Source organism: Hippichthys cyanospilos, chromosome 4 (genome assembly GCF_059441005.1).
Source record: "Hippichthys cyanospilos isolate Australia breed blue-spotted pipefish chromosome 4, RoL_Hcya_1.0, whole genome shotgun sequence".
Taxonomy (NCBI): domain Eukaryota; kingdom Metazoa; phylum Chordata; class Actinopteri; order Syngnathiformes; family Syngnathidae; genus Hippichthys; species Hippichthys cyanospilos.
In genome coordinates, this window is record NC_142372.1 from 569,214 (window position 1) to 579,285 (window position 10,072).

At 49.0% G+C, this 10,072-nt stretch overlaps 1 long non-coding RNA gene across 1 annotated transcript in view; it reads left to right on the forward strand.

Annotated features, from left to right (window-relative positions):
- Positions 1-4,734, forward strand: part of LOC148424175 (uncharacterized) — a 68,911-nt gene extending 64,177 nt beyond the window's left edge. The window contains exon 3 of the long non-coding RNA XR_015865270.1: positions 4,677-4,734. This is a non-coding gene — a long non-coding RNA (uncharacterized LOC148424175). The remainder of the gene's footprint in view (positions 1-4,676) is intronic.
- The last annotated feature ends 5,338 nt before the right edge of the window (positions 4,735-10,072 follow it).

Here is a 10,072-nt window from a genome sequence, read left to right on the forward strand (position 1 = left end):
CGTGATAATGCTGTTTCGGACTGGAAATCCACCCGGTTCGTCACAAGGAGGCGTGCAGTTCGCAATTTCATTTTCGAAACTTCGGTATAGCTGGAAAGTAACAAATAAAAGTGTTGTCAAATTGAATCTGTCGGTGAATAAAAAGGGAGCTTATGTACACTATGTCTTAATTTTTTTGTTTGTTTGATTTGTTTTGTCATTTGCGGGAAAGTTTGCTTTCTAAAAGGGGTCCCTGACTCCAAAAGTTGGAGAAGAACTGCTTCATAGGACGCACTCGTACTTTTGCCCATCATTTATGGCAGGAAAAAAGTGTGTCTTATATTTGTGGGATTACGCTAAGTGTATTGTACACTTAAAACGTATTTGAGCTCACGGTCATTCCGCTACTCGACAGAAACTACAATGTGGCCTAGAGGAAAAAAACAAACAAAAAGCGTTAGGCCAGCCTGCTATAAACAAACGAGCGTAAGCACTCAAGTTGACGCATGGGCATGTACGGCATATAGCGCATTTGCTACACAAGCTAGCACAGGCACCGTTGGCGTCACTGGCTTGTTATGAGTGACTTGTTCCCAAAAGAGGGATGAAAGGTACAGCTGGCCCACAGGACGCCTTCAGTAATCCTCCCGATGATGCCGGCCACCGCTGACGCTTAGCAGACGCGCGATCCATTTTTATCCTATTTGGCTCTGCGGCCGCGTCTTTCCCGGTCTCGCCCGCGCGCAGGCGGACTTGAAAACCCAAATCCATATTATCGAGCGGCCGGTGTCACCACAATTATTCTTTTGAAACAGCCATTGAAAACAAATTACATCTGCACCGCTCTTTTTTTTTTTTTTTGCTCCGCCGGGTGAGCGACGCTCACAGCCGGCCGCTCCTTTGCCGCGTTAGCACGCGGACGCTAACGATCGCGCGGTCCGCTTGGCTGAAGTTGCGCGCTTCCGGAGGAAGAAACAAATGATAACTTGTTAGGAGTCGTAAAAGTAGATCTGTCTGTAATAGTACGGAATTTGGATTATTCCGCACACTTTTTTGACACATTTCACCACAATTACAATTCATCCAATTCAGGCCGTTTCAATGTCAACATGTTCCACATATTCATGTGAGAGGTGCTTGTATTTTTGGTATTTGAAATATTTACCCTTTTCCCTCAGTTTCCCCTTTTTCCAGCCCGAAAAAGTACCATTGACTCACATTGAGACCCTTGAAATTTCACATTTGAAGCTTTTCCATTTCACATTCACAATATTTAGCTCATTCGTTTCACCTTAGGATTCATTTCCAACATTCCAATAATTCACACATTCTAACATGATGCCACAAGTCCCCATTTCCACCCAAAAAGTACTTTTCACTTCCATCGGGAGATTTGAAATCTCACATTTAAAGCTATTCCATTTCACGTTCACGACATTTAGCGCATTCGTTTCACCTTAGGGATTATTCCCAACATTCCACATCATTCCAAATCATACAATGCATCTACATTCAGCCCTACGCCACAATTTCAGGAATTGCATTCATCCAGTTGCAAGTAAACCCAAAAAACGCTCCCAATTTTCCCCAAACTATAGATGGATGAAGGGAGGGAAGGAAGGAGAGAGAGAGGGGGATGGATGGAAGGATAGTGCATAAATGAACAGGTGATTAGCTACATGGATGGACGGGTGGATGCATGGATATTTAGATGGATGGTACGGGTGGATGAATGTACTGTATAGAAGGATGAGTGGATGATGGACATACTGCATAAATGATGGATAGATAGATAGATAGATAGATAGATAGATAGATAGATAGATAGATAGATAGATAGATAGATAGATAGATAGATAGATAGATAGATAGATAGATAGATAGATAGATAGATAGGATGAGGATATGGATGACGGACACATACAGTAGCTACGGACGGAAGGACGGACGGCTTAAGCGCAATCGCGAAAACGGCGTCGAGCGCGGGCGTCGAGGGCGCCCGTGGAGCGGGACGATTGATGGCGCGGGCCGCTAAGTGCCGCCGTTGTTATCGATCACGGCGGCAAGCCCGGGGCGGGCCGATTACTGCGCCGCCGCCGTAACCCGGTTACTCCGTCTAACGCCATTAGTCCGGCGCGCCGGCCAATGGCCGACCCCCGCCGGCAACACGTGACGGCCGCGACAAATATCCAGCCGGCCCGCTCGGTAATGAATCCCGGCTCCGGGAGGCGGGGGGGGGCGCTGTCGGCCGCACGAGCGGACCTGCCCCCAAAAAGTGCGCAAACGCCAAGTTTGGACTATTAAGAAAAGCAATAAGCTGCTTGACATCGACACTCGGGCCGAAGCCCGCAGCTGCCTCATATGAAGCATTGATTTTGCTGTCGCGGCGCGGCGCCGCAACCATTCATTCTTCACGCACGCGTGCGCGCACTCGCTCGCGGTACATGAGGCCGGGCTTTTTTTTTTTCTCTTTTTTCCTGTCTTTGAACTAGCTTCTGTCGTCAGTCTTTTCATTTTTCGCTTGTACATTTTCACGCATACGTCATCGGCTCTCAAAGGAGGGGATGAGTGCTCCCGGGGCTACGTGAAGGCACTTTAGGGTGTTCCTGAGATTTTCACAACCTCTCTGCAGGTGTCAGCAAATGTAATTCTTTTTTTTTTTCATGTCCTGACAGGAACAAAAAATTGGAACGCCAAGCCACTTATTGCAAAATTCTGGTATAACGAGCCGTTTGCAAAATGTTCCCGTATTTTAAGGCGCGTGGGATTATAATCGATGAACGGCCGTTTTGAAAAGTCTTTCCGTACATAGAACCATATGCAACCACCTTAGTGCACTAATATTGAAAAAGTACTTTTGGAAAAAAATCCTCATCGAATCTTCTGCACCCTCGCTGCAGAATATACACTGCTTTTGTTTTGCGTACAGTAGCTGTCATTAGTTTGAATGGCTTTTTGCCACTCTGATGGTTGTTCATCTTCAGCGTGGTGAGTGGGCTCCATTTCGAGTAGCCTCGCCCAATTTAGTCTTCCCGAGATTGCTTCATTTGATTTCTTTTTCCAAAAGTGAGCGGTAATTGATGGCTTTTGTTGGGGTGGCGCAGCAGAAAGATTTTGGGCGGAGTTCATTTCTTTCGAGGTTGCCGGGGAGCGGCGTCGCCGGGCTCCTTGAAGGAAGGCGCTCGTCAGCGTGAAAAGAACATGACCTTTAAGTTGGAATCAGCATGTTTGCCGGTGCATACGCCGTCTGTCGACGAGAAGGTTCACTGGGCCGTCAGGAAAAGAATAGAAAGCCTAATTCACTCGCCGCCGTGCGTTTGTTTCCGCCGCTGAACTTTAAAGCCGCGCGCGCGCAGGAGAAATTAACATTTGTACGCTCGCAACGTTTTCCTTTTTGATGTCACGCCCGCCGAGCTGCGAGAAGTCACCGCTAATGTACAAATAAACATTGATTTGCAGCGCGTGCGGATGCGCCACGGCGCGGCGGCCAGCAATCCGCGCCATGGAATTTGACATCCACGCAAAGGTCTCAGATAGCAGAGCCAAAAATATCGCGATCCCCAAATTCAAGATGGACTTTTTGGTGTGCGCCCTATATGGCAGGGCTCTCCGGCACTCTGTGAGCTGAGAGGGTTTGAAAAGAGAAAAAAAGGCGCTCCAAACTCGGTGCGATTCCCGTCAGGCGTCGGGCCCGGCCGGCGCGCATCTCGGCGTCAGGTTCCGCGCCTCGCCGCGTCTCTCCGTAATTGTCGGTGAACGTCACGGCGGATTTTTGAAAAGGTTACGGCGCCGCCGGCCGGGCCGGGGGCGCGCTTGTCGGTGTAAGAACAGGCGCCGGAGGCCGAGCCTCGGGCTGCCCCCGGGGCGCCGCGCAAACGCGTGCGCGCATCTCACACGAGCACGCCGTCGGAGGTGTGCTAACGGCCTGTTTATTCATGCCACCCTCTGATCGATGTCACGTGGAGTTATGCCAACCCTTTGACACACACACACACACACACACCTTTACCTATTGTGCTCGCACACACAGAAGCCACACGTGCTCACACACCCAAGTAGAAGTTCACGTGCTCAAAAAAATCTCTGGACAAAGTAGAAGTAGAACTTGAAATCTCGTCATGACAACTTTTAATACCGTCACGATCATTTCAAATCTTTCCTATCCGTCTTTAAATCCGGTCACCTTGACTCTCATCGCTTGAAATGAAAAATCCGTTGAAATAGGAACATTTCTTACGTCATAAAAATAAGAAGAAGACTAATACGAAGACTTCTGCATTATGGGAGTCCAGGCTAAGCCAATCATCCAAGTCCTTAAGAGGCTGGCAAATGGGTGTCAACATAAACATTTGTATCGCGCGCGATTTGCCGTTGAAAGGTTTCGTACGATAATTGGGGGAAACTCATGATAAAACATGGTGTTTTTATTTTGTCCACGATGGACAATATTTGCTCAATTTGTCACCTCTGGGGTCTTGCTCTCCACCTTCCGTTTGCAAGCGTGCGCGGCATATTTTGGCATTTTTTAACAATCGAAGCAATAGTCTAGCCTCCAAATGTTTTTTTTTTGTACGCTTTTCCTATGATATCACAGGAGTTGGGTGAGGATTTGCCCCAGGGGTTAATATCGCCATTATTTTGAATGTCAACAGAATGACTTTCAAACTTTAAATCTCATCTTTTTATTTCTATCTTAGAACTGTTGGCCGTCTAGCAGAGCCGGCTGCGACTCGCTGCTGCTTGTTGTCAAGCGAGGTGAGCGCTTTTCATTTCTTCAGCACTTGTATCTCAATTTTCGCTCTCAAGTCAAAGCCAAAATCCCGCCGAAGTACGGCTCCAACCTCAAGGCGTGCTGTTGCTCCGCTTTTACGTCGTGTGCGTTGACAAGCCTTCCCGACCCCGGAGTTACACATAGAGTGAAAGGAATGGTAAAAGTGTTGGTATTCCCACTTGTTCCGCGTTTGGAAACGCCGCGCTTAACCCGCAGCGAGCGCGTGCGGCGTCCACGTTTAAAAAGTGGCTGTTGGGTGAAACTAAACACTCATTACTGAGCTCCCTCACTTAATTGCGATTATGAGTGATTATTTTTTTTATGTTGTCGAATGTCAGCGCGCTTAACGAGAAGCCCCTCCCCTCCCTCGCCCACCCCACTGCTCATTATCGCGGCCGGACTGACGCTCTCGCTGCAGGTCCTGTTTTAATCTTTCGCCCCGAGGTGTCATTACGCCTGTCATGTGGGCGACGCGCGATGGGGTCTTATGTATGCACATATGCAAAACCGACTCATTGTGCATATTTATGGATTCTGGGGATATATATATATATATGTATATATATATGTATGTATGAGGATCAGTCGGCCTGTTGCGGCTTACTGCACAGCAGCTGGTGTTAGCTGAGGTTGTTACGGCATCGTTTGCAATAGAAGAAGCGAGCAGGCTGAACCGACGCTCGAGTCCATCCTTGTTGACATGCAGGAATATGACTAAAACGGAGAGGATCTCGTAAAAGTGATGATGTCTCCAGCTGATTCTATTAAGAGCGGCTTTGTGTACTGGTGAAAGGTATTCCGTTCGACTGGTTTGTTAATTGCTGTCTTTTGGCGTACACACGCACAGTCATAAACTTGGTGAAACTTTTGAAACGTCTGAGTACTTATGGTCAAATGAACTCGAGCCGCGTCGCAAAAGAAAATGAAAACCAACTGCTCGGAGTGCTATGGCTACACCGGCGAGGCGTTCGGTTCCCGCTCACGATTTGGGAAATCTGAAACGGCGCACTTCATGTGCCACAAATACGTAACTTACGGATAGGAACATATGACAATACGAAGGGTTTACAAAAGATTACATTTGATTCTGTTTTGCTACAGTGTTGGTCTCAGTACAGGGGTCTTTTGTATTTGCATGGGTTCTTGTCCACATATTCACACTTTGACATGTTACACTTGATTTACATTTACGCTTGTCTGCATTTACACTTTGTTTAAAGGGTAGAAAACCAAGGCAAGGGCGGTTATTACAAATTTGACAAAAGATGTCAAACCTGGCAGACGTGCTAATCGCTTAACTTAGGATACGGTCGGTCCCGTCCTCGCCGAAACTAAGCAATAAAACAGCAAATCCTTCAATCGTGCCGAAAACCAATCTGCGAAAGAACGCGAGATAGAAAAGGCGGAAAGGATCGGGAGACCAAAGCAACCGGTGAAGGCGGCACGCGTCGCGTCCAATCAGCACATAGCGTGGCCGAGTATTGCAGTATTGCCGGTTTTGTAAAATGGCGTCGGGCCCACTCGCCCTTGTCCCACTCTCCGCGACTGTGACGGCGGGCCGGATCATTGTGGACAGCATCATTAAATAGCATGTCATTACCCGTTACGCAGCGCTGCCCGCGCTCCCCTCGCCCCCCTCGCCCCCCTCGCCCCCCTCGCCCCCCTCGCCCCCGCCCCGTTTCCGTCACCTGGATATCGACGGCGGTTCCGGAAATATACGCTGGGAGTGGGCAAGAACGTACATATAGGAAATTAGAGGTGCCCCCACACACAGTGGCCTGAAGTGCCTCGGCCTTCCCCATTGGAAACGCTCTTTTAAGAGAGAAAAACGTTCGAAACAAGAAAAGCACAGATCGCGACGCTTTGCCACCATTAAGTAAGTGGGACGTGTGTTTTGCGAAACCGGGCCACGGCGTAAGAATAGGTGGGATTCAGGCAACCTAGAACATTTAATAAACGACGAACCGGAAGGACGACAACCGAGAGAGACAGAGGAGAGGAAGCCGCACCTTCTCAGACCTCCTTCCGGTAGAAGCGCACATCCCGTCCGCTCCCCATTTATTCATTGGGGTCGGCCCTCGTTACAAAGGCCGTGGCCAAGGCGCAAACAATCACTTTGTGATAGCGGGGGAGGTAGGTGCGAGTCCACGCCGCCATCTTTTTGCCCAGGAACACCAAGAGCCATCCCGCGCCGTTCGGCCCTTGGGTCAGGTCGCGGCGCCCGCTTTCTTTCCCCGGCCGCCGGAGACGTGTCGTCTCCTCACGCGTTCTTCACAAACAACCCCCGCAGAGAATACGGGAGGGCCTCGATGCAATTACTCCAAGAGAATACTTGGGGACCGCCGCGGCACGCGCGGAGGCGCGGCTTGCCTTTGAGCCCAGAACGGGGGCCCGGGAGGCGCAAGCGGGACGGGCGGGAGGAAGACCGAATCGACGCAACGTTTGCGGAGGGGGTTGACTTTGACGGCGGCGCACGGGGGCTGTTAGCTTATCTTTAAGGCCGCGTTCGTCACGGCGAGGAGGCGGGATAGGTGAAGGCTCCCCGCCGGGACCCGCCGGCTAAATTGAAGGTTTATTTGCCCGATCGCCTGTCAAGGTGGGCCCGTCGGCCGGCTGTCCTGAGCCGGCTCACAAAATGCCAAAATGCCCACGAATCCTTTCAAAAAAAACAACAAGGCGCTGCAGTCTCAGACACGTTAAGGGAAGGAAGGAAATCAATGACCTTTGCTTTGCGTCAAAGCGTCAAGCTGCCAGCGGCGCTTAAGGCTCTGCTTACCGGTCATTACGGCCGCCCGCCTTTAACAACAACAACTGACACCGAACAGCAATTACCGGCAGACTCACACTCCGCTTGCTTTGTCGAAGGCACGGCCGGCGCCTGCGCCCCGTATACGGACGTACGTTGGCCGCCTTCCCCGAAGCTTTTTGCATTTCGGGCATTCAAACCGACGTACGCGACTGTTGCTTTCGTCCACGGCAATCACAAGCAAACGGATCTTTATCGCGTGGGCGGGACGGGCGGGACCAAATCATTTTCCGTGATTTTGATGACGTCATGTCATGTTGCTGACAAGTAATTACCAGACAAAATGCGGTTTGATTTATTTGTCGGCTGAAAATAAATACCGGCTCCAAATATTTGTTATTGGTGTCCTTGACTATCGATAAACATACCATACTTTACGGACGACAAGGCGTGGGATTATAAGGCGCACCTTCAACGAATGGTCTATTTTCAAACTGTTTTCTTATGTAGGGCGCACAGAATAGAAGCCTACTGCAGTCGCTGCGCTTGCGTTACGCGTTCTCTTGGTGGAGCCGCGCTAAAGGGGGTCAAAACGAAACAATCGGGTCAGTCAGTCAAACTTTTCAGTCAGAAAAATTCCTCCCGATTACTTGAAACTCAAAGTTTCGTTTAACTTTGGAAGTTTTTTGTTTGAAACCAATAGTGTATTTGGTTCTTTTTTTGGCACAAACCTTATTCCATATAGGCTCTTGCTCAAGGTGGGCAATTCGAAAATAGTTTAAAAAGAAAACGATTTCCCTCCTCTTTCTGCGCGGATCCTTGTTGTTCCGACCTGCGGCTCATACTTATTAATTTTGTATTTAATTTCGGCTGCTGTGGCTTTTATACCGATGCGACTTGTAAAATAGGGTAAGTTATGGACGCCCAACCTCGTCCCAACACTCGCCACCGTTTTGGAGCGCGAGCCGAGCCACCCATCGGAAATCCCTTTTTTTCCGACTTTGTGACGTTACTCCCCGCGGTTGGAACACATCTCCGACTCCCGAGGATTTCCGAGGCTCTCCTGCACTTTGCGACTTCGCGGCTTCGTTATCTGCTGCGCACAACACACACACGCACGTTGCTTTTGCAGCAAAATAAAGCATGCGTGCGCGCGTGTCCTCAGGCAGGTCAATAGTAAACCTCTGAACCTTGTTGCGGCTTCCGAGATGAGCTCCTCTCCAGAGAGCGAGGGAGCAAATCGGGAGCTGCTCGATTGATTTGTGTGTGCGCGCCAGACACAAACAAGGCAATTATTCACTGCGTGTCCCTGTTAGAGAATTTAGATAGTCCACTCTGTGAGCGGATCATTGACTCCACGCTTGTAAATATTGTTAACTCCTTGCCTGCCGACAACACGCGCGGTCAATGTGCAGCGCAGAAATCGAATTCCTTTCATCGTTTTGAGAATTAAAGATCGGAAAATCGTAATTCCCCAAATATAAGACGCCCTTAACTCATTCGGTGCCGTGGATGAGAATTCTCATCTTTTAAAACGGGAACAACAGGAATAAATAATCCAATTCTGGTCAAATACATGTTTTTTATGGCGAAGGGCTGACACTCGACTATTGCTTACCTAATACGTCGTAAGCCAATCGAACGCTAAATGTGTCCGTTGGATGGCCGGCTTTCCGCTCGGCTTTCCGCTCTTACTGCACAGCTGTTACGTACATTCCTTCTAACTGAAGAATGGAAGTCAAGCTTTCATATGGCAGCACCTATACTTACACAGACTTAGCACGCTATATTCTGTTGGCCTGTAAAGGTGAGGGAAAATGCAAAAAGTACAGCCCTCTAGTGGAACGCTTGGCCCCCAAAGAGTTCATTTTGGGCTTAAATGCCGCTGTTTCCGGTCGTAGAAACTTTGGCCGCAAGGGAAAAACGATAGCAAAACAGAATACTTGTCATTTCCTCAATTCTTCATATTTTCTTGTCTTCATATACATAAGTTATATAGCGTAATTCCTCACACGTCTGCCGCCGCTTAAGAGTATTAAGAGTAGCAAGTTCCGGAGCTGTGCAGACAACAGCCGAAGCTATTCCATTCCACTCATTGCGGTCTTTTGGCACGCGCGCGCAATCTTAAAGGTGGCGAAACAGGGATGCTGCGCAACTTCGGGTTTTCGGGTAAATTGAACCCGAACGGCGCGGCGAGGTAAAGGGAAAACCTCAGCCTCTGGCGAGGTCAAGGGAAAACCTCAGCCTCTGGCGAGGTCAAGGGAAAACCTCAGCCGAGTTTCGGATCGGGCGGATATGCCAAACCATCGCAATGACTAAACGAGTCGCAAATTTGAGAAGCGCTATTTTAGCCAAACACTTGCCGGTGCCGATCTCAGTACCCTGGACTGAGTGTGCGGACCGTTAAAAAGGTGAAAATCCGTCTTTGGTATTGAATGAGAAAATTATTTTGCGGTTCATGCTCGTAAAAACATATTTTTCGCTTGCTGTTGACCGAGAAGAGCATCGTAGAAGCCTCTGGTAACGATCAATAAATCACATTTCAGTTTATGAATGTTACGTGACCAACAGCTGAG